Source organism: Lissotriton vulgaris, chromosome 3_1, assembly GCF_964263255.1.
Source record: "Lissotriton vulgaris chromosome 3_1, aLisVul1.2, whole genome shotgun sequence".
Lineage (NCBI taxonomy): Eukaryota > Metazoa > Chordata > Amphibia > Caudata > Salamandridae > Lissotriton > Lissotriton vulgaris.
In genome coordinates, this window is record NC_141689.1 from 1999601463 (window position 1) to 1999625517 (window position 24055).

The window sequence follows — 24055 nt, forward strand, 5'->3', positions numbered from 1 at the left end:
ACATTTGGGGATGCCTGAGAGAAGGGCAATTTCACAATCTTGTCTGGAGAGAAAGAGAGACTGCCCCACTGTTTTGAGGCCTTGTTCTGGAAACAATTGTCTAATGCCCCAAACCTGTCTAAGTTGATGTTGTGCACTTTTGGCCATGGCTGTGAAAACTGAGATTTTCATGTATATTTTTGTGTCATCTGCATAAAGGTGGAAGAAAATCCCAGAGTTTCTGAGAATCAAACATAGCGGCTCTGGGTAGAGCTTAAAGAGGGTAGCAGAGAGGATTGAGCCTTGAGGGACCCATTGATGTACGCTGATTGGTCTTGAGAACAAGTTATCCATTTTCACAATTTGGGAAAGGTTGGATAGGTATGAGCAAAAACTGATGAGGACTGTGCTTCCACATCCAATGCATTAATCTGGAGTGCAAAGGAGGTGCAGATAGTTGAGAAGGTCAAATGCAGTGGATAAATCCAAGACCAGGAGGCAGGAGTTACCAGAGCCGAGTATTCTAAGAGAGTCATCGACTATGTAATGGATTCCAGTGTCTGTACTCTGACCCTGGTGGAAATGTGATTGGAGAGTGTGTAGGAAGTGGTTTGTTTGGATATGTGAAGCAAGTTGGGATGCTACACACTTTTCAATGGGGAGAGGAGAGACTTGACCCACTTTTAATTGTTCTGGAAATAGGCCCTGTTTGAGAGAGAAGTTGTCCATGGTGGTCTATATGGGGAGGGATTTGTAGTATGCGCTATGATCTTAAACAGTCGCTATGGTCTGTTCTTTGCAGAATTCACAAGGGCTCTTATACAGAAGGATTTGGCTCTGAGGATTCAGACTTATTATTGTTTATTCGCTTTGCAAAGCTTAATCAAACTCGGGGGGAAGGGTGCAGGTCTCCATTCATTGTCACATTTTCAGATTATCTTTATTTCTTCATAAACTTCTTTTGAAAACTAAGGACTAGAGGGTTTTGGTCTGGATCATTTGCACTTTAGGGATCCACATTTGTCAATAAGGGATTCCATGCAGGAGCGGTACTTGTCGGTGGCCTCATTAAGATTATGAGGTGTAATCGAAATTGGAGTAGGAAGGGCCATGAAGGGCATGGCTTCTGTGTCAAGGTGGGATATACCCTGAACCATATTTTCTCTTTTTTGGCTTGCCCAGATGTTTTAGTGTAAGAGCTGGATAAGGAGAACAGGATCTGCACATGGTCAGAAAAGTCATTTGTAATGGGGTTATATGTCTGTATGTTAGGGAACTTGGAGATTATCAGGTCCAGAGTGGCTCCTTTGTGGTGTGTGGGTTTATGACAGTGTTGTTAGAGATCATTATCTTTGAGTAGGCAAAATGGATGTAATTAGAAATAAAAATGGAAAATTGTATTGGCATACAAACTGCGTAGAACAAAGAACAGTAAAGTCTCCATTTTTTAGAAAGAGGACAGTATAGATATGAGTTACATTCCATTGAGTTGATAATATCAAACAAAAGCAAGGCTTCATCAGGCACAGAGTGTGGTCAGCTCTAACAATGCATTGTCTTTATCCTTTGTAGGTTGATGGCCTAGTCTGGGTGTCCTCTATGGGGTCTTGTAGTGGCTTCTGGTACGCGAGAGGTTGTGAAGCAACAGTTAGATAGTACATTAACCCCTTCGCTGCGGCGGCAATTCCGCCGCAGCGCTAGGGGGGAGGGGGGGCCGAGCAGAGCTCGCATGCTCGTGACGGAGCCGCTCTGTCACGAGCCGCGGTTGAGCTGTGCTCATTACGGAGCGGATCCGTCATGGGCCCGCCCGCTCAATGGAACGTCAGGCGCAGGCGCGGAATTCGCACCGCGCAGGCGCGCCGAGCGGGCCATGACGGAACCGCTTCGTCATGAGCACAGCTCAACCGAGGCTCATGACGGAGCGGCTCCGTCATGAGCATGGAAGGTGTTAAGTGACTTTGGGGAGATGGATGAATCAAACCTGAAGCCAGGGTTTTCCTTCATACTGCCCACAGACGGCATCAGAAGTATTGACTTGCTGCGAATGCACATAACTTGCAGAGTACTTACGGATCAGATGGCACTAGGGTGAGGTCTTGACGCTTGTCATGTCAGCCAGCGAAAAGGAGTTATTTCACTCGCTCCTGGGAAGACAGAGAACAGCGTCAGGTGTCAGCCCCGGACCATGTACATTTTAGGAGAATCTCAGAATTTGAGCTTTGAAGCAGACCTTCAACCGACATCCGCGAGGCACAAAAAAGAGAATGTGGATAGTCAGGTGAGCACTTTTACCTCTCATTGGGGAAGAACTTACCTCCCTGGACTAAAATGTACAACAACCCACTCTGCGAAGGCTGTCCGATGCATTGTGGCCGTTCACATGCCTGTGATAAATGAATAGTCACGTCCCTGCATGAGGGAAGAACAGTGGAGCTGCGGGTCCATCTCGCCCTTACTCTCTCCTGTTGTACAGACCCTGTTACTACTAGTCTGTGGTTTATGTAAAAAAAAGGGTCAGTATTTAATTGGCTTGAAGTAAGTGAGGTGTCAATGGAAGGATGTGAAGGCGAATCAAGGCCACTCACGCCTTCTCCAATATGCAGAATTGAGTCATAATAATGTCTCCAATTCCTCAACATTAAATTTAAATTCTCTGTTAACCTAAATATAACATTATTACAGAACCCCCCCCCCCCCCCTTCAGAAAATGTAACCTTTAGGATAATCTGCAAAGTGTGCATTACTCAGAAGCCTTGCGCAGGTACTCTGTGTGCAAAGAAGGAATCCTCAAGAGCCGGCCCTTCTCCATAAATCGTGAGCCACACCAATTTAGGTCTGAGCATTTAAAGATCTAATGGGCGGATTCTCCAGGGAGCTGCTGCAAGAAGAACATACACGTGTATAGGATCAGAACAGGTTAATAACTTACACATGTGAGGGAAATGAAACATTTAGACTAGAGCAATGTTTTTCGAGGGATAACACAGTCTATTTTTTCAAACATTTATGCAAAATATTAATGACTCTGCTTAAAGGACTCGGATTTACTGAAAGAGCTCTGCACGTCTGCTCCTTGGGGATGCTATTCCCTTTGCTCCAAACGAAACACAAAAAGTATTACATCCAGGACTCCATATTCATGTTATTAATCATGTGAAACGATGACAAATAGTCCCACATTTTCAGTGCCTAAGATGCTTTTTTTAACACATGCATTTTTCAATTTATTAAACTCACTCCTAATTTGAAGTTAGGGATTTGCTTTCATATTTTTTATGTAAAAGCTGATGAGACCAGAATTTCATGTTAAATCTGTAATAGTGGTTACAATTCTGTATTTATAGTTTTGAAAAATATATACAACTGTGTTCTTGTGTTAACCATTATTAATTTACTCGAATGGTGAAATTCGTTGACTCAATAGAGCTGCTTTGGTTTATCCGCATTACAGCTGCTTGAAGAACCTGAGCGCCAATTCCATTGTGCACCTGCAGATCCAGATTTATCAAGGTTTTGCGTCGTTGTTGTGACACCCAAAGCGGCGCAAGTACAACTCAAAACCTAAGTGAGATTTTTCAAGCCATGAAGGCTCCCTTGCATGGCCCTGCATGGCTTGCGAAATCTAGAGTAATGCAAGGTACTCTGCCCCAGGGAGGCATCCATGGGTGGAGCATTGGTGTTCCCACGCATCCACCCATGGATTTTGGTGCATTCCCGGAGTTACCATAAGTGGTAGACCTGGGAATGCGTCAACATGCTGCACTTCTCCAGGCGAGGCGTGACAAGGAGAACCATTTTTATTTCCCCTTGTTTTTCCTTCTTTCTATGTGTGCTGCATTCGCTTAGAAAGAGAAAACTGCCTATCAGGATTATTTTTGTGCAGGAAGGTGCCCCTTGCACCAGGCAAATGTGCCTGTGTTGGCGCTAGGCAGCCAAAAGTGCACCAGCACTAGGAAAGGACAAGAATGCGCTGTATAATGTTAAATCCAGTACATTTCTGCCCTTTCACGCAGCACCGCGAGGTGGCTTGCTGCAGTGCACTGCATTAAAACATGATAAATATGGGCCTCAGTTTACTGTTCTTACAGATGATTCTGTTCCTTGTCTTATGTCCTCCACTGCTGACAATATGGGACATCTCTAGGCAACATATAGGTCACTAAAAAAATAGCAGACCTTAAATTCACAATGATAAAACTAGACTCAATGTACCATTGTTATTTATTTAAAAAAGTGAAATTTTATTCATGCAAAATGTTAAAAAGATGACTCAAAAAAAGATCATCGATCAACTGGTAAGACACACACATACAATGACAGAAACATGTAACACAATGACAACCAAGACTATGTCATCTTAACATTGATACAACTGTAAATACTTGATCTTGTTTTCACACGGTGTGCACATGGATAATCACAAAAATAAATACAACATCACTGTATATAGAGACAAAATACACAAAAATGGAAAGTGGACCAAAGGAGCAACCAGTAAGGCACCAATAAAAATACAACCACCAATTGAAAATGTAGAAATGCAAATTTGAGTCCTTGTGTGCAAATCTCCAAATGTGCCCCCTGTCCAAGAGCACTCCCCTATTACCAGGAGCCACAAAATGAAAAACGAAATCAGAGATGCACCACTTTCCAACAATATTCAAAGAATCCTTTAAATAGTAATTCTCATTGAAGCCACCAAGTCGTTATACACTGGTCGAATTTTTTCTTTTCCTTTATTAGTTCTTTATTTACAAAACAGACTGCTAACGCGTTTTGTCCTAAAAAACAGGACTTCTTCAGGGCAATGTAGAAACTATGCAGAGAATTAGAAGTAATAAACCTGGCCAAATGATATGTTGCATCAGGGGTGGTATTTAGACCCGTGTGTTCCACTCCTCTATTTGCGCCAATGCGTAATCCATTCAGAGCGAAAGGTGAAGGATGGTTGAATATCTTTTTAAGTTCCTAAAATTGCTTAATAATTTGCAGCAGGATGTGTAGAACATGTGGTATGATAGCCACAACAATATGGTGTCGCAAAACGATTGTTACTCCCTAGGCCATTTCAGGAGTATACCCAATGTCCCTGCTAACATGTGATCAAATGCGACAGCGTGGATGGCATTCTCCTGCTGCCCAACCTTTGTATATAGAGACAATACACATAATAGAACACATGATGAGCCAAAAAAGACTATAGTGAACGGGAAAAACAACAAGTTTATAAAACAATATAATGTTAGTTCTTCAATGTATTGACTCGAGTTTCGGCGAGCATGTCGCCTTCATCAGAAAAACCACATTGAAGGACATTACCTAAAAATTGAATGTACATTGAGTGAGCAGAATCTCTCTTGTGTTAGATGGTCTGTGGTATGTTCACCGCCAGCCATGAGTGATGTGTTTTCATCTCTGCATAGGGCACACTCTAATGTAGCACATTCTTACTGGCAAAGAGCGTTCTCTACACAATTTCTAAAAAAACAACAAAGAAAGTGCAAGTATGGACCATGATTCCACCAAAAGTAGTTAGTGTCAACATTCGCTATTGCAGATCCAAGAATATTTTTGCTCTTTGGTCAGTCCTTTGAAGTGATCAAAGCACAAAGGTCTTGAGGATGTTCATAAAGTTCAAGTGACTTCAAAGTTGTCATACTGCCAATTGAACCTTGTTCCACAGTTTAGGGCCCAGACAATTGATCACAGTTTTTCGGTTTCATCATCGGCTAATGAAGAAGCCAGAAGTGTCCAGATCTAGACTTCTTAGAATAATCCTGCTGTAAATAATGAGCATGCACAAAATGGTTCATGTCCTACACTCTGCGCTGTGCTCAATAGCAATTTACTGAAGACATTTTACTAGCAGCAACAACATGAAAAAACTTTCTTAACCTAGCGCAGTTGACAAGCTCGAAGACACAGATAGAAAGAGAAAGGCAATAGTCCTATGTTGACAAAATACAAGACTCCCAGCATTGGATTCAGATGAGATAAAAGGAAACACTTTCCTAAGAGGGTCCAGCAAAAGGAAGTTGATCCTAGAAACTACATTGATTTGCAGAATAAATGACGGTCCAAATCTAAAATTCTGCCCAGATATTTAGTCTTGGTTGTAGGAGCATGGGGATCACACATGCTAGATAGTTATAATGTGCTCTTCCAAGGAACCATATTGCACACAATTCTGGAGATTTTATTGAAAATATTTAACACCTGCTTCAAGCAGGTGGCATATATCTGCTGGGGTACCTGTGCGGGTCGGGGTATGTGCGGTTAATGAGGTGGAGAGTATGTAACCTCCCTGGGGCAGCATGCCCTGCTTCAATCATAGTGCTGAATGAGGCAGATATGAGATAGCCAAAAGAGCTAAGCAGGCGAGACCAGGATTGAGCACATGCTATAAACTAGATGGTCTATAATGAAGAACCTGAGGCACCCCTTATTTTATTAATTCACCCATGGACCAGAAACAGGAGTGAAAAAGACTTATAGGGTTTCTCCAAAAATATGAAAACCATGACAACATTGCCCATTTAATTCCAATCTCAAACTGAGTGGTGCCCCTATGAAAGACTCAATCACAGAAAACATGAAGCACAGAAAATGAGTTAAAACCCAATTTATACTTGTGTAGCTGCCCTGCCATCACTACACTCCTTCACTACCTTGCAGGGATCACTGGAAGATTTGCCTCCTTATTGGGGAGGTAGGTATGCCATGATGGGGTAATTATCAACATCAGTTTGGCAGTGGAGCTCCTACCATTGTAATATACTGCGATTGGTTGGAGGCTCTGTTGAGCTGCCCAGCAGAACATAGACATGACAATCAACCACAGTCATGAATGGTGAATCTTTAGGCTGGGGAATAGTTCCTGTGCTGTCCTACATGAATTTACACAGACACTGGCAACATGGGGTAACCTATGGATTGTCTTCCTTGGGTATATTTGTTTTGAGCATGATAAACACTGGTAATTTTCCTGACAATCATTTGTTTGTTACATGCTCCATGTGTATTTAGTCTCAGGGAATTCCAAGAGTTCCACATGACTGAGGTTGCACTTGTAACCAGTGAAGAATGATCCAATGCCTTACCCATGGGCCAGGGTGCATGGATGATAGTAGCCCTTTTTCCAGTTCCTGGCCCCAAGTAGTTGAAAGAGTTCTTGCAATATTATATTACGTTAACTTTATTTATAGAGCACGTGATATTGTGCAAATGGGTCTCTTGGTACTTCAGATGGTGCAGAAGTTAGCATGTATGGCACTTGCCGGTTTTTAGTCTGTCAAGGAAAATTATTGGATTTAAATAGTGTTCCTGACTCTAGATAATATCTAGGGTGGATGGGTTATTCTAAAGCAAATAGTCTGGACAGGAACAGCACATACTCCACTTTTCACCTTTTTTAAGAGATGTATTTTGAGTTTCAAGTCTTTTGATGAGCAAAAAGAGGGCATTGACTGATATATCTATAATTGGAAGAACAGGAAAGCAGGCTCTCTTTTTCAAAGGACTTGAAAAGCATTTTGTTTTGGACTGTGAGCAAATCAATATATCAGGAGTCTGGTTTAATGTGATTGTACTCCTGTAAGTCAAATCAGTCAATCAATCATGCATTTATAAAGCGCGCTACATACCTGTGAGGGTCTCAAGGCGCTGGAGGGGCTGGGGGCTGCTACTGATCAAAGAGCCAGGTCTTGAAAAGTCTTCTGAAGGCCATCAGGTCCTGGGTCTGTCGTAGGCTGGCAGGGAGATCGTTCCAGGTCTTGGCGGCGAGGTAGGAGAAGGATCTGCCGCCGGCTGTGGTTTTCCGGATACGGGGAACTGTGGTGAGGGCGAGGGTGGCAGAGCGGAGGTTGCGGGTGGGGGTGTGGAAGCTGAGTCGGTTGTTGAGGTATGGTGGTCCGGTGTTGTGTATCGCTTTGTGTGCGTGGATGAGGAGTTTGAAGGTGATCCTTTTGTTGACTGGGACGCCGCAGATGATCTCGGTGGTTCTTGAGCGGAAGGGAGGGAGGTGGACGCTCTGGGTCCTGCCGGAGAGGAAGGATGTGGTCCAGACCAGAGGTCACTCCCCACGCACGTCACTCCCCAGGATATGAGCAGCAAAATTATGCAGGCACTGAACGACTAGCTTGTTTTTGGTAGAGTAACCAGTTTTATACTCTTTCTACAGGCCAAAAGTGAAGACATAAATGTGGTGTCAATGGAAACATGGTGCTGAAATTATTAATAAACAAGCATTTGCAAAGCTATAGGTCTCGCATTTACGTGAGTTTGAGCTATTGGCAATGTAAATGACAATGCCTTATATTTATGTTTTGGTTTTTAAAACAGATAAATAAAAGGCATTGTCATTTAAAATGCAATAGCCTCAACTATGGCTAATGTGAGACCTTTTGCATTCCAAATGCTTGTTTGTAAAAGCACCCCATAACATGATCTCCCTTTAGTGGCAGCCACACCCCTTCTTTAGATGACCCAGGCCTAAAGAAAGGTGCGCGATCCTAATTAAAGTGAAAGCGCGGTATGGGGTAGTTGCTAAGAATCTGAGCACTATGAAAAAGCAAGGCATATATTGAACATTACTACACTGAGAAATTTGCAAGGTAAGTGTATGTGCCATGTTCAGCTATTGTAAATGACAAAGCTGGTGATAAATGAGCTTTGAAATGACTCAAAGTAAAGAATGCCTAAAGGAACCATAGGTTACCTTGTTAGCACCCCTAACGGTGCACTTTAACTGATTCAGTGAAAGTGACATTTTAACTGTGAGCCAAACGCGGAGTAAAGAAAATGTGCTATTTGAATTTAATCAAAGAGGATAACAACTTTGTGCACAATTTAATTGCAGATGTATGGTTAATTTTGCAAAAATTAAAGTGCAACTGCTCACTAAGGGTGTGCAACAGTGAAGCAGTGTTAACTTTGTGAAAGCATAACCTTGAACACACACAGGACACCCCTCTTCCGCAAAAGTAGAGCTGTGCTCAACGTGGCTTAGTTGCTTTAATTTCATCCAGTTAGTAAGTATAGGTGCATAAAATTCACTCCCTATTATCCAGAACTCACAAGAGGGTCCCTTCTGCTCACCCTAGTTAACTGTCCCTTTAACCGTGCCTTCTGAATAATCCTGGTGTGCAAGGTGCCCCATGGCTGTGGTAATTTACTCCAGTTTGTAAAAAAAGTACTTCACACAGTCCACCCTCACAAAAAGATTCTCTTGTGCACACAGTAGTGAACCTGCCCTGGAAGCATGCTCGTGCTCTCTCAATAAGTGTGATTACATACCCGACTCTTGGCTTCTGTTATTTACTATTGTTTGTAGAAATAGGACTGTGTGCTGTATACCCCTCATTATGCTCCACTCAGAAGAGGGATCTCTTGTGCTTGTGCACACATTAGTGAGCTGGTCTGGAGTTAGGCCATCTGAATAAGCTTGGTTTACAGGGACTGTTGGAATTTACTCTAGTTTGTAAGAAAAGTCAGCAAATAGTCCACCCCTCAGTATCCGGCACTCACAAAAAGGTTCTCTTCTGTGCACACACTAGTGAATCGGCTCTGGAGCCATACCCATGTCCTTGGAATCAACCTCGCTCACAAGACGCTACTTGCCTGTTTTAATTTAAACCAGTTTGTAGAAAGATGACTCTGCACAGTCTACCCTCAGTATCTGGCACTCACGAAAGTGTTCTCTTGTGCAGACACGAGTGAGCTGGCTCCAGAGACGTGTCTGCGCAATCACAATAAGCATGCTCCTTGGTGGCTGTAATTTACTCTAGTTTGCAGAAATAGGAATATGCACAGTCCATCCCTCAGTATCCGCTATCACAAGAGGGTTTTCTTGTGCACACACAAGAAAGTTGACTCAATAAAGAACACCATTTGGAGGCCATGATTTACACCAGTTTGCAGAAATAGTACCATGGACAGTCAATCCCTCAGTATCCAGCACTCACTATAGGGTTCTCTTGTGCACACACTAGAAAGCTGGATCTGGAGCCATGCCCCTGCCCTCAGAGTAAACACTACTCACAAGACACCCCTTGGTTGCTGTAATTTACTCAAGTTTGCGGAGGTCCGCCCGCCAGCACTCCTTCAGTGATGCATTACCTCTCGGCTCAAGTGAGCAGAAGCTGAAACGGACTGTAAAACGCCTTTGTTTCCTTGTTGCCGTGGTTGGTTGCTAGGCAACACATGCAATGGACAGGCCTGTTTTCCTACCTTATTCCAAACATCTTAACTGCATTCCACAGTCACCGGGAGATACCATTTTCAGTGTATTTACCGTTTACGGTGCCTGCCAATCACAGCATTAGTTGCACCCGCCATGTGCGCTGGCACAACAAAATTCTGTATTTCCATGCTGAAAATAATGACTTTTCACCATAACCTGCTTGTAAAAGAAGAAGCACATTCCAGGTGTAAAAGTATTGCATGTACCAAATAGTATGTCTTTTTCCTTGGGTTCCTCAAGTAAGTTGTGTTTAGAATGAGACGTGATGTTCTTCCCGACGTGACCACCTCCCTGTCCCATCCACGAGAAGGAGAGTTTGAGTCGTAACATCTGCGCCTGATTGGTATAAAAAACGAGACATATTCAAAGAAGCGGCTCCTTTGTCCCGGGCTGCTTAGAAAGTGAAAGCGCATGTGGTGCACTGAATAGGAAAGCATGTTGCATCTGCAGTATTAAAAAACTCTTTAAAGAAAATAGTGCCCACAGACCTAAGAACACGTACCATGTAACAACCGAAGTAAAGGGGTCAGTTGCCATGGTAGGTTACAGATGAAGACAAGGCAGTACTAAGGAGGGACTAACAAGCTTATTTACGAATCAGAAGCCAACATTTATGAAGGACAATGACAGAAGCCAATGACAAATATGGGCGGAGAGTGGGCAGGGCATCTCTTCCATACTCCACTATAGAAGTCTCGCTGAGCAGTGTATGCGCGCTGACACAGGCTCGACCTAAAAACTAATCTTTCAGCTGACTAAGCTGATAAAATAATGGCCTCAATGATTTGGGATTTCAACAATTTTTCACCATGAACAAAAATTCCCAAGTTTTTTGTTTTCTTCCTAATTAGCTCAATTTGACGCATCTGCATGGTACTTTTCATATTAAAAAAGCAACCACTTTTGTTTCTTCAAGGCAAATCTCACACATATTTGTCGGGTGGGAGCCTAAAATTAAGGGGTCTCAAAGTGACATTTCCCATTTAAACTCCCATAGCATTTGTTACTCCTTGATACAAAGAATTGCCGAATGGAATTAAACCAAACTAGGCCTGTAAACAGACCTTTACTTAATGAAATATCCTTTCTTAATTTAGTGTAAAGCTGTTGAACATTTTTTGGGAAATTCGTGTTAAAAAGTGTTACAGTCTGTGCATAAAGAGGCTACATTTTAAAGATATCTGCACCATTAATTCACTGATCCAGCATGAATTCACAAATCTACAGAGGATTTTGGAATCCAAGCAAAAAATGAAGACACAGCATGGAACTAGTAAGTTTTTCTCCTGTTCTCCCTAGCAGTTTTCACAAATTCACCAAGATCTGATTGACTGCCAGTCTCAGCTGAACTTTCTTTTGCTGCAACCATTTTCTAACATGATGCACTAAATACCAGTTCCTATGGCCAACACTCCGTAGTTTGGTCAAATACACTACATACATTCCTTGGATGAACACAATGGCATACAACCTTAGAGATGTGCTTACAACAGCAGTGTGAGATAAACCACCTCTCACTTGAGCACCCTCACTGTTAGACCTGGCATCTTTGGCGTGGTTTTCTTCTGTCTATTTTTGCTTCTGACCTCCTGTTTGACTGTATGCTAGACTTTGTTTTTGCTGGGTTTTTTACGCTGGGCACTTTACCAGTGCTGATCAGTGCTAAAGTTTAAGTAACCACCACATTTGTAGCACATTGAAAGCACTGAAAGCATGTCTCAGGCCTGCCACTTCAGTATGTGCAAGTGCAGTTTTAAACTGCCATGTCGACCTGGCAAGTGCACCCACTTGGCACACCATAACCTTCCCTTTTACTACATGTAAGGCATCCCCAAGGTAGACCCTAGGTAGCCCCATTGACAGTGTGCAGTGTATTTAAAAGCTAAGCCAAGTACTGGTGTGTTTTACAAGTCCGGATAGTGACATACTGCCAATTTTGTGTTTCACTTTTGCAAGGTCTATCTCTCCCATAGGTTAGCATTGGATCTGCCTGTAATGTCTTACACGTGTAACTTTCAATTGAGAAGCGACAGAGATTTGGAGTTTGGGTTCTCTGTACTCAGAATTTAAACATTTTAGTGAAGTTGTTTTTTGAGCTGTGTCTTTGAAAATGACATTTTTTGAAAGTGGGCATTTTCTTTCTTTGCCATCCTGGGACACTGCCAGCCTGTGCAATCAACATATGGTTTAGACTGACAGCTGGGTTGTTATATCACATAAAGGAAGCTGAGGTGTGCCCTGCATATCCTGATTGCCCATCACCAGGCTGATGGGCCTTCCTGAGCTAGACTGTGGTTGAGTTGTCAATGACACTTGAATAGAGTTGTGCCTGGCCTCTCACAGTGCTGTCCCCACCCCCCTGTAGTGTGTCAGAAGCCAGGATAGGGCACGGCAGGAAAGACTGTAAAGACAATCCTTTTAAGTATATATACTTCAAAGGCCAAAAGGAGTCTAAGTATTGTACTTGTAACCCCAGACTTTTAGAACACTTCTGTATCAAGAAAAAATTCTGCCAAAAGGAAGAGCTGGAGAGCCGTCAGGAGGAGCACTGCCCTTTTGCTGTGTTTGCTTTGCTGGGTCGGCCCACAGTTGCTGCTTCTGCCTTGGAGAGACTAAGGACTAGACTTTTGCTTTGGTATCCTGCTTGAGCATATTCTCCAAGGGCTGGTGCGTTCTTGCCTCCAGTTAAGAATTCTCAGGGCCATGAAAGACTTCATCTGCAGCCCCTGAACTCCTCTGCTGGGAAATATGACTTGCCAAGTGGTGCCTATTCCAGTTTTGGGCCCCTGGAGGTGGCTTCTGCTGCAAGAAGGGCTGAAAATCCATGCTTCGCCATTCATTGCCATTTCCCCCCGCAAGCTTGAAATGTGGTTGAAAAGCCAACACATCACTGCTTTGCAGCAAAAAAGATTGGTGCAGCACCTGTTCGCGACCGGAAGAACCACTGCAGCCCAAGTCCAGAGCACTGTGTCTCTGATGTCCGACACCCCCACTATGACTTCAACACAGGCCTTGCTGTGAGGCTTAAGGAATCAACACATCACCTGCTAAAGGCTGGAAGAATAAATGTAATGCCTGTTTCGCCACCGCCGCTGCATCAACTCCATTGTGTCCCGATAGTTCACGCATCGAACCTGCGAGCCAAGTCTAAATTGACACTGGGCTTCAGTAAGGAACTGTGGCTGCATGTCCAGAGAATCGGCTCATTAACCCCTCACAGAAGGAAACCGACGTATCTCCTCCCCTCGCATTAAGAAACCAACACATTACCTCCTCTCTCAGTAAGGAACCGACGCATCACCTCCCCTGGAGCAAGGAACAGACACATTGCCTTCCCTGTGAGTAAGGATCCAATTCATCACCATCCCTGCCTGTAAAGAACTGATGCATCGCTTTGCTTTCTGGCACCTCTCCTATGCCTGTTTTCGTCTTGTGACATCAATGCATTCCTGGTACTTTACACAAAAAGTGAGCATCCATAGTTTTATACAGACTGAACTGTTTTAAACCTTTTTAAAGTGATATCTTGATCAGTGTAAGCTGGGTTTTTGTTGTTTTGGTATTGTTTGGTTTAGATAAAGTTTGGCCATTTATCTAAACTGGCATGGTGTCCATTTGTAGTGTTTTCACTGTATTACTGTGTACGTACATACACATGCTTTACACATTGCCTCTGATAATAGCCTGACTGCTTGTGCCAAGCTACCGAGGGGGGAGCAGGGATTATCTTGGTTGTGCAACTCCCTTACACTGAATAGAAGGAAGGGTCCCTACTTGAGCAGGGATTAAGCCGCTGCGAACTAGAGAACCCCATTTCTAACATTATTCAACAATCAGCAATGTCTCAATCTATATATTATTATTTTATAAATTGTTATTATTATTGAACCCCAACAGCACATTTAGTGCTATTTCTTAGCACAATATGCCTTCTCGCACCCATTTTGGATTTTGCTTTAAGGAAATAGTGCTAAATATGGGGGGTAAGTTGGGTGAAAATCCTACCAGAGAGCATACTACTATTCCTGTCTGTTGCATTCAGGACTGTTTCTTAACTCAAAATGTATTCTTGCAACCATTTTGGATGCTAAAGGGTGTTTATGAACTAAGAAATCATGCTTAATGCAGAATTACTCTTCTCATGTAATTATGCAAAATCATACAGAATTCAGCAAGATTACGTCTACCCCTACTTGCTACATATAATTTGTCTATAGCACTGCATTATAACTATTTTACATGGGCATATGTCCAGTTGTCCACTGGTGGAAAATCTATTATCATCAGAAGATTGGATCTTTCTCATTGATTTCTTTGGAGCAGACTTTGGCTTTAGGCCTCAACCTGTTTTGAAACCTTCCTCTGCAACCCAAATCAGATGCACCCAAACTTTGTCTTGTTTAACATGGAGTCAAATTTGCACCCCAAATGATAGTGGTTTGTAAACCATGCACCAAATAATTGTCAGCATGCACAGTTACACTTGCCTGCAAGGCTTACACAATTGCCATGGTAAGGGCTCAAAGGTGTACACTCAGTAATGTTATGTTGTATATGACTATGGTGAGATCAGTAATATCATTAATGATGTCATGTGTGATGTCATCACTGATGCCATTTAACATGTCATGAGTGATGTAATAAGTTAGGTCATAATCAGAGCATGGTGAGGTGCAAGTTACAGTTAACTTAGTAAACTATAACTGGTGAATTTCAGTGTCTTTTGGTATTTAAACATTACTTTAAACTTTGTTTTTGTCAGTGATTATCTCAGTTTTTAATTAACGTACACAAAGATCTTATTACCATACCTAACAATGACATACTTTAACCTTTGTTTATTCAAAGAATATTTGTATTCTTAAATACCACAGCTAAAGTACTTCTCTGGATATGGATAAATATGAATTGGTGTGTGAATTATGGCTTATATTGCTGATTTATGTGAATCAAACCCTGCACCCATCCTGCCAAGGATGGCCAACCCCTTCTACACAAATCCTTTAGCCAAGGCCTGCACCCAACCAGCTGCTGTGGCCTTCGAGGGCTAGGAATTAATTGAGATGTCTTTTTGTGGGTGGTTCTCAACAAAACCATTTTTTCTAGCTGGTTGGAGTTATTTTTTAATTTGTATTTTCAGTTGCGGACAAGGCAGGTAAGCAAGTTGGGGCAGTGGGTCGGGGTGGAGACAGGGTGACAGGGGGGAAGTCGACAGATGACGGAATAGGGAAAATAAAATAAATAAACCTATCATCGCCAACTCCCCCCCCCCCCCCTCCGCTGCCCCGACCCCATCGTGCTTACCTACACTGGCCGCGACTGTTTATTTTTTAATGTTTGTATTGAACTTTGGTGGTAAATGGCCACTTACAACTTTAATCAATTATTTTGTGATATTTATTAGTGGTTTTCCAACTTTTTCTTCCCATCCTAGGGTCTGATCTTGCCACCACACAATCATTTTCCACCATGTTCGTACAACACAAAGATTTTCAAGTGTGGATTGTACTCTTCTTCTAAGCCTGTGCAGGCATATTTTGAGGTGTTTCTGCATCCTGGCCAATTAGAGTTTAGTATTTTGTACCTGTTTCTTTCGGAATTTCAAATAATCCTTGTCTTGATAAAACTTGAGCTGTTTGATGATCATTGAAGTTTGAAAGGGGTATAGGTCTGCCTGCCCTCTACTTAACTTCTGTTAATAGAGTTTACAGGCTCCAGATCTCAACTTGAGATTTTTCTCTGCTTGGGATTTGTTAAAAATTCCATAATAATGGAATCCTTGGTGTTTTTGTTTATTTTCATATTCTCATTGTGCAAACTATGTCTTCTTCCGCTAGACCTGGTCAGTCCGGTCGCTCCTCCTGCCGCGTGGACCACCCCGAGTGTGGCCGTTCTCCTCCCGCCGCCGCCGCCACTGCCAGGAGTACTCTTGTGCCCCTGTGAGGTCTGGCCCCCTGCCCCTGACTTCCCTCTGTGGCTGCTTCGCTTGTATTCTGTACTGTTTCATCTCCGTTTTTTCTCTGGCCCCCTGCCCCTGACTTTCCCTCTGTGCCTGCTCCATTTTGTATAGTGTAATCTGTATTGTCTCTTTGCCGTTTTATTTTTGCACTCCTCCTCGTGTTGGTATTTGGCTGCACCTTGTTGCCCAGTTCTCCCCTGCCCCACCCCGCTCCCTGCCGCTGCTCCCCGCGGCCCCACCCCCGCTCCCTCTAGCTTCACCGCATCGTTCCCCCCACTTGCCACCCCGCTCCCGCCTACCAGCTGCTCCTCCCTCGCCTCGCCCCCCCACTCTCCATTTATGGCAGAGTGCATGCGTACGCGCAGCGTTGACTCGCAGCGGGCGCGCCGGTAAGCCCGTTTGCGCCCGTCCGCGCCTGGACTGCGCCCAGCACCAGGACCCCTGGCCCCCGACTATGCCTGCCCACAGACGGACCTACGACGCCGCCACCCTCATCGCACTCAAACCCGACTGAACAAGAGCCTGCCACCGTGCCACCCCGAGACGCACCCACCTACCCTTCACCTGCCAAGCCCGCAAGTTCACCTGCATCCGGACCTGCATCACAGCCACCAAGCCGAGCACCAACAACAGCCACCTCAAGTGCATCCTGCTCAACACCCGCTCCATACACAGACACGCCATCGAACTTTGGAACCTGCTCGACACTACCTCACCAGGCGTCGCCTTCCTCACAGAAACCTGGATGATCGCCTCCTCCGCACCCGACATCGCCATCGCCATCCCAGACGGATACAAGATCACCCGGAGAGACCGCGCCAACCAGATTGGAGGAGGCATCGCCATCGTACACAAGAACACCATCCGCATCACAACCGACTCCAATGACACCTTCGCCGCCGCCGAGCACCTCCACTTCCAGATACACACCGACCCAAAGTCGACCCTCAGAGGCACCCTCGTCTACAGACCCCCGGGACCACATACACAATTCAGCGAAAACATCACGGACTACATCAGCCCTCACGCCCTCCGCTCCGCTGACTACATCCTCCTAGGGGACCTCAACTTCCACATGGAGAACAACAAGGACCACAACACCTCCGCCCTGCTGGACAACCTCGTGAACCTCGGACTCAAGCAACTGGTCAACACCCCCACCCACTACTCCGGCCATACGCTTGATCCAGTCTTCTCATCCAGCAAGCACATCACGTTCAGCCACACCACCGGATTTCACTGGACCGACCACAGCTGCGTCCACTTCAGCTTCAGAAGAACCACAACCCACCACCACCCGCAACAGGTACCTCGTAGGAGCTGGAGCAAGATCACCACCGAGCAGCTCACCACCTCCTCAGTCAGAACCCACCCGCCAGCACAACGGACCCCAACGAAGCAGCACGCAACCTCACGAAGTGGCTGACCGACTGCGCCGACAACCTTGCGCCACATAAGAACCCTACCAGCAGACCCAGAAGCAAGAAAGCCTCCTGGTTCACCAACGAACTCAAGGACTCCAAGAAAAACTGCCGCACCCTCGAGAAAGCCTGGCTCCTCCACCAGACCACAGACAACATGACCGCCCTCAAACACGCCACCCGCAAGCACCACCAGCTTATCCGAACTACCAAGAAGAAATCCCTGAAGGAACGACTGGACAACAACGCCCACGACAGCAAGGAACTCTACAGCATCGTCAAGGAGTTCTCCAACCCCAGCACCGGCAACAACGACATTACTCCTTCACAAGATCTCTGCGACTCTCTCGCCTCGTTCTTCCACCGCAAGATCGCCGACATCCACAACAGCTTCGGCGCACCATCCACGCACCCAACCGTCGAGCCAACGCCACCCACCGCCATCCTCCGCACCTGGACCGCGGTGACCACCGAAGACACAGCCCACACGATGAACACCATCCACTCCGGATCTCCGACCAACCCCTGCCCCCACCACGTCTTCAACAAGGCCGACTCCATCATCGCACCCCAACTCCGGGGCATCATCAACGCCTCCTTCGACACTGCCACCTTCCCGGAGAGCTGGAAGCACGCCGAGCTCAACGCCCTACTGAAGAAACCAACAGCTGACCCCACCGACCTCAAGAACTTCCGCCCTTTCCCTGCCAAAGTCATCGAGAAGACGGTCAACAGACAGCTTGCAGCCTTCCTCGAGACAAACATATCCCTCGACCCCTCGCAGTCTGGCTTCCGAGCCAACCACAGCACCGAGACAGCCCTCATCGCAGCCACCGACGACATCAGAACCTTGCTCGACAATGGGGAAACAGCGGCCCTCATCCTCCTGGACCTCTCTGCAGTGTTCGACACTGTCTGCCACCGCACCCTAGTTCAACGCCTCAGCAACATCGGTATCCAAGAGAAGGCGCTGGAGTGGATCATCTCGTTCCTCACCGGAAGAACACAGAGAGTCCGCCTCCCCCCGTTTCGCTCCGAGGCCACCGAAGTCATCTGCGGCGTACCGCAGGGATCATCACTCAGCCCCACCCTCTTCAACATCTACATGAGACCTCTTGCAGCCATCGCACACCAGCACAACCTCAACATGAGCCTACACGAAGGGATGAAAGACGTCGCCGAGTGGATGAAGAACAGCCGTCTGAAGTCCTCGTCCTGGGACCATCGCCCTCCGCCTGGGACGACTCCTGGTGGCCCCCCGCCCTAGGCACCCCTCCCAAGCCAACAGACCACGCACGCAGCCTGGGCTTCATCCTGGACTCCTCCCTCTCGATGACCAGACAAGTCAACGCCGTCTCCTCATCATGCTTCAACACCCTACGCATGCTCCGCAAGTTCTTCCGATGGATCCCAACCGAAACCAGGAAGACTGTCACCCAGGCACTCGTCACCAGCCGACTGGACTACGGAAACGCCCTCTATGCCGGAACCACAGCCAAGCTACAGAAAAGACTCCAACGCATCCTGAACGCCTCCGCCCGACTCATCCTGGACATCCCCCGACGCAGCCACATCTCCGGCCACCTGAAGGACCTGCACTGGCTCCCCGTCAACAAGAGGATCACGTTCAGCCTCCTCACCCACGCACACAAATCTCTCCATGACCTGGGCCTCATGTACCTCAACGGCCGCCTGACCTTCTACACGCCCACCCACCAGCTACGTTCTACAAGCCTCGCCCTCGCCGCCGTGCCACGCATCCGAAGAGCCACCGCCGGTGGCAGATCCTTTTCCTACCTGGCGGCCAAGACATGGAACTCCCTCCCCATCCATCTTCGGCTGACCCAGGACCACCTCGCCTTCAGGAGACAACTCAAGACCTGGCTGTTCGAGCAATAGCGGACCCCTTCCCCAAGCGCCTTGAGACCCTGCCGGGTGAGTAGTGCGCTATACAAGTGTTATGATTGATTGATTGATTGATAGAAAAACAGACGTTGGACCTTGAATCTCTTTTGATAGCTTTGTTAGCCAAGGGTCAGCTAAAGAATACATTACTCAGTTCAATTAGAATCTGCTCTTCACAAAATGGCTCCCCTTGCTATGAAACAGCCATTTGTGATCTGGATGAAGGATAGATAAAATGTCAACCAGTGAAAACCTCAGAATGCACTTCTACTTGTAAAAAACTTTGCAGACTCTGATACAAGTCGGCCATCATCAAAGAAGGTTCTGCTTTTGTTGCTAGGCATGCTAGGTCGATGGACTATAGTTTGGGACTGTGGACTCACAGTACTTTTAAAAAGTTTGAGTCCCCATAAATCACAATTTGGCCACAACCCACTCCTAAAATACATAATTGATGAGAATTCTTTAAAAAAAAATGTAAACACTACCATTATCTGTCTACAGTTTGCAGACTCTAAATTGAGCAGGCGGACACACTGAAATGGTAAATGTAGTCCTCAAACTATGTGCATAGTATTCAAACACTGCATAGGTCTCAACATGGGTCCACAAGTTTCATTGTTCACAAAGTTTTTTCAGAGTCTGCAAAGTAAAAGTTTCATAGTCAAGAAATTTGGTTTAGAGTATTTTGTTTGCAGAATTTTGCTTTTAGATGTTCGTACTTGGGATAAATATTGTGAGGTGAAAATCACTGTAATGGTTTGTGAGTTATGGTTTCAATGTCTTTAGTGCTAGTTACTTATTGCGGTGCCAACCATAACATTCTAATTTCTGTTATGTTTAGTTTTAATTCTCATCCAGAGCTCCACTTTAACTGTTTTTTCAGTGAATTTCTTAAGCTTTTTAACATATGATAACATAATATAAAGAAAACTAACCATAGCTTCACATTAACCTTTAACTTGGGGAGAGGATTCTGATCATATACCGCATACAAAGGTTCCCTGCGCCCAAACAGCCTTGGAAAGCCAATTCCACTGTTCTCAGCTCTTTGGCCGTGCACAATGGGGATTGAGCAAATGGACAAGTCAGGAGACAGGTGCTATTGCCCAGTCCTCAGTGTGCTGTCAAACCCCACTATGCATGGTAATGCTTGGCCTTCAGCCAGGCCTGGCACACAAGCCCTGCTGCAGGCCATTCCACTCTGCTCACTGTCTTTGGCAGGGAATGGCCGAAGGTGGGTAGGAACTGTATGCAACCTTCAGCAGTGATCATACTCCTTTGCATGCATTAACAGTAAGTCCCCACCCTGCCATAGGTGACCAACCAATTCTGTGCATGGTGTTCAGCTGTGTGCAGCAAGGGTTGCTGACAGAAACTGGACTGCTGTCCCGCCCTGCTTCTAACCCACCATGTTTGATCAAACCTGTCCTGCAGCCTTTGACTAAGTGCAGTTGCAGTGCACTGAATACTTATTTTTTCAGGATATGCAAATCCTGTGCTGTACTCGACAAGCTCCGGAGTTAAAATTGTAGGTCATGTGAAGTCTTTAAGACAGTAATCCCATTAAGGTGAATAGAAAATTATCCACAGGTGTAATATGTTGAATTACTTCAAGTGCATAGATCCTATAGGATTATATCACAACTATTGTATGATATCATCTGTGATGACATAAATTATGTCATTTGAGATGTCATTAGTGATGTCATCAAACATGTCATGAATGCAGTAATATATCAAGTCATAAGCAGTACATGGCAGGGGTGCAAGTTATAATTACCTCAGTGAACTATAACTATTGATTTTCATTGGTTGTTTTGGTTCCTAAACACTAGTTTTATCGTATTTCAACATCTAACTGTAATGCCACTCTAACTTTTGGGGGTTTTTTTCTGTGAATTTCTAAGATTTTTTTAATTATAAGCTAAGATACCTATAACGTCAATTTAACCTTTGTTTTCTCAGTGAATGTATTTGTTTTTTATGTTAGGTAAGATCTTTTTACCATAATTTACAATAACATCACTTTAACCTTTGAATTTTCAAGGGGTGTTCTCATTTATTTATTCATATTCAGCCAGCTCCCTTGCTGCACACAACCTTTTGCGTCCTCAGGGAGAGTTGGCCTCAGGGTCTGGCCTCTGTGCAACCATGGATCCAACCCTGTCACGGGCAGCAAACACTTAGCTGCGAGTGGCCCTCAGCTGTGTGCAGCGGGAGGTTGGCTGCAGGGTATGGCCTCCGGTTTGCAAAGTATTGTGGCACCACTAGGGTGAAGCTTGAGCTGTGGCTCCCATGAGATTACAGTAGTAACTCATGAGAGGGTCATGCTTGGTACTGCGAAAGCACAGTGATACCTTCGACACAAATAAAAATAAATTTCAGGGTTTTCCTAAATTTCCCTCTTATACTATTTTTTAAACTTTTTCAGGGCATGGAAACTGAGTCCCCAAGCCCTGTAATGGTGGCTGCAACATTTTCTTCTAAGTTGCGTACAGCCAATAATATTAGGGGAATTAACATAGGAAATCAGTGTTTTGGGACCCCCCTTTTTCTTTGACCCCGCTTGATAGATCGGCGCAAAACATTCTATGAAGGATCTAGGATTGATCAACTTTTGAGAAAGATAGAGGGGGGATACATAACCAGTAACTATGTATTATGGTTCAATAATGCCACGAAGAGATTCTGGTGGCATCATAATCTACAAAGTCTATGGCTGAGTGGGTTGCTAATGTCACCAGAACACCAGGTCGGCGTGGATGGCACTTGCTAGTGCTACGCTTAAAGACGTTGCTGTAAAAAGGCCAAAATACTTTGTCACTCTCTAGCTAAGCCTGGATAGCACTGTGGTAATTCTAAACTCTGCTAGATAAATAGACATTTAAGGGGAGCAGATTCAAAGTGTCAGTGGTGTTGTGGAGTGCTCCATACAGGAAATGTCCTCCACCTAAACTTGGGAACTACCCAGAGTTCCCTGCTCCCCTTTTTTCGCGCAATAAACAGACCACGCAGTGTCAGCGTAAAAGGCCATTTTATTAGACCAGGCTGCGTAATCTGTACATAACAATAAACATAAACAGGTAATAACATCAAACCCCCACTCACACTCCCCTCTCATTCGTTTCACTCGTTCCATCTCATCACAAACCCCTAGAAGCTCCATACCATACTTTATTCCTGCCCCTCAATCACTTGTCATCCAGCCCACTCCTTGCGTCCTTCCAGTCATGCCTCTATCCGCCATTCGAACTCCCCCCCCCAAGGGATGGGTGTGCCCGCTCTTGACCCCCCTGTCCCTTCAAAGTACCGCCTAAAGCAGCTCTGGCCTAAACTGGCACGCTATAGACTGACCAAAAACCACACCTCCAACTGCCGGGTGGGTGGGTGGCCTTTCTTTCTCCCTCCCGATGGTGCCAGGCGCAGGAAGAGGAAGTTCCCTTCCTCCCCTGCGCCTATATACCCACCCCCTAACTCCTCCCCTTCCCCTGCCTGTCCTATCCTGCGCGAAAGACCCCGGGGGAAGACTAGTCTGCGACTGTGCTTCCCCCGGGGCCCGGCATTGCAATGTTTAGGTTTTGTTTACCTTTCTTGAATAAATTGTTAATAAAACTTTGGGCTACTGTGAAGGATAGTGAAAATATGAGATTTTGTGACTGAAGCATTTATCGCACAACTATGGCTTTACCTCATTTGCCACATAATTTGCCATATAACGTTCCTATTTCACCAGAAATATTGTTTCTGGCTCAATTGGTGTATCTGATTCTCCAACACTCTCCTTGTATTCACACTTCTCTATTACTCATACCCTAATCGTACTAACCCAAACAAAACCTCACTGTTTGAAAATTCCTGGGGGAACTCTATAGCCTTCCATCAGTCAATTGTCCAGGCACCTATATCCCCATCCTACCTGCTCAGGAAAAGCCAGGTAACTCGTGACGCCGTATCTGCTGTAACTTTCTATGGGTAGAGTGAGGATTTCCTGCCTTCACGTGTATTTTCAGCAACTGCTTAGTCCTACCAATACAAATATGGTAATATGCATTGTGGGAGGATGAACTTAATGCATCCTTTCAACTTAACTGCCCACCCATGCTGTATATCAGGCTGACTGTGCCTTGAGTGTCAGAGACTGAGAGAAAGAAAATGCTTGTTTATACAAGGAATCCTAACACAGGTGTAAATTAGATACCAGGATGATTCAATCTTCATATAGCTTGCTCACAGTTTTCTATGAATATATTACAGGCGTTTCCTACAATATGTATAGGCTACACAAAGGCCTCTGCCGGGGCACCACTCGAGAACACATTCAACAGGTGTGGCTTGTGTAAGGAGGGGACACCAGTGGTGCTGTGCCTAGAGCACCCGTTTATTCTAAAAGGCACTGGAAATAAATACAAACCGTGGCTTTACTAGCAACTTGGTCAGTGGACACCAGAGCAGACATAAAAGAGAAAGATAGGAGTACTGTGGGCAAACATCTCAGCGTGAGATGAATACAGTACAGACTGTGTGAAACACATGGCATGGGCGCACTGC